Source organism: Cucurbita maxima, unplaced genomic scaffold (genome assembly GCF_002738345.1).
Source record: "Cucurbita maxima cultivar Rimu unplaced genomic scaffold, Cmax_1.0 Cma_Scf00008, whole genome shotgun sequence".
In the NCBI taxonomy this organism is placed as follows: domain Eukaryota; kingdom Viridiplantae; phylum Streptophyta; class Magnoliopsida; order Cucurbitales; family Cucurbitaceae; genus Cucurbita; species Cucurbita maxima.
The window spans coordinates 4148937-4150952 of NW_019272024.1; positions in this window are offsets into that span (position 1 = coordinate 4148937).

Sequence of the window (2016 nt, forward strand, 5' to 3'; positions counted from 1 at the left end):
TTTTTTTTTTTTTTTTTTTTTAATAATATCATTCAACGACTTAATTATATTTATTGTATTAATTAATGTAATCGAATTTATTGTTAATTTTAAAATATACAATTATATATACATATAAATAATTAATTTTAATTCAATTTCATAATTTTTTTTAATTATTGATTCTCGATGACTTGTAAACGTAATTTTAATAAGGTAATTTTTTTAAAATAAGTTTATTAATTAATAAGAGTTGTTTAGGTTTACACAATTAGGTTGAGTTTCAAAAATGTTGAATTGGACCCAATCCTGCCTACATAAATTCATCTGTGTAAACACAAAATGCATGTTTGTGTATGTACGTCATCCAAAACAACAACAATGATCGATACGACGCTTGTTTAGATTTTTATGAGACAACTCATTCTTACCCGTCTAGCCAAACAATCACACGAGTGGAAAGGTCACTAAATATGAATCATGACTTACGTACATAGTTCCTTAAACAAAGTATGAGTTAGAAAGCACTATATGTTCAAATATTAGATTTTTTCAATATCAATCTCGCTATCGTGGTCTGTTCAAATACTAGATTTTGAAATTTCATAATTGAGATTCTAAGTATTAAAATTTTAGGTCGAGAGACCACAAATAGTATTTGAATTAAAATTGTATCAAATTATTGGGAGTGGAATGTGAGGGAAAATGGGTATCATACTTTTCTCTTTGTAATTTAGTTTTAAGACTTTTCTCGTCTTAGTTATAGTTCTCTAGGTTTTGGAGGCAGCAATCTCGGTCGCGAAACTTTGTGCTAGAATCTCATTTTGTTAAACCAAGGCTGCCCTAATTTTCGTCGGTTGTTCTTCCACTGTCTGTATGACGGAAGAGACGTTGAGATGAATCAGTTGTAGTCATTGTAGGGAACTCCTCCTCTCCTAGCCCACGTTGTTCAGGGAATGAGTTAGCTTCCGCTTCAGAAGATTTTCACATAGACCTCAGTGAGGAGATGAGTCCTTTTCTAACGGGGTTGGACTCCGACTCCTTTCTTTGGAGGAATTTGTGATATGATCCAACGATGGTTGGATCACTTTCTTCTTTGTTGTAGTAGATTTTAGTAAAAAGATTTTGACGGTTTTGACAATTTAGAGTAATGATTCGCATTTTAGACTTGAACCCGTGTTTATGGTGACCATAAAAAATGGTTTGAAATAGGTTTTTTTTTTTTTTGGGGTGTGTGTATTGTATGGTGGAGATGACATGTCCACATTGGGCTAATTGAATGGCTCCCATAGCTTAGGGCTTCCTTAGTGCTATTGTATGAATGTGACCATTTTTCAAAGATGGCCTCATCATCATCCATGTACATACACATACACATCAATTACATACACACGAGCGAGAGAGATGAGAGTCTTTTAAAATAGGATTCTCAATTTTCGTTCGATCGAAAATTAATTTTACGATATTGACATTTATGCCCTTCTCTCTATGCTCTGTAATAACGATTCCCTTAACATTACGATTTTTACCACAATGATGCTATCTATAGATCAAATTATTTCGTTGCTTGAATTTGACCTAACTGTCTACACTTTCATTGTAGGTGCTCGGAGTAGGAGTTTTAAGTGGTAGTCATAATTTCAACGACTGTTTGTGGTGAAAGGTGGAAATAGTACTGAAAGCGAGAGTTTCCACTCGATGAACTAGCATGGATGGAAGTGATTTAATTAGAACCAAAAAGTTCTATGGATCTCGATGTAACTCAAAAATACAAATATTGGTGGGTTCTATGAACATTGTTATGAATTAAATTATGATTTTTTCAAAAAAATAGGAATGAATATTTGTGATTCGTGTACTCGGGACACTATGAATGAAGACATAGTCTAGTTGGATCCCATTGAATTTTAGTCGTAGGAGGAACTTTATAAAGATTGTATCGATACGACTGACAAGATTAGCATAAATGACAAAAAAAAAAAAAAAAAAAAAAAAAAAAAAAAAAAAAAAAAAAAAAAAAAAAAAAAAAAAAAAAAA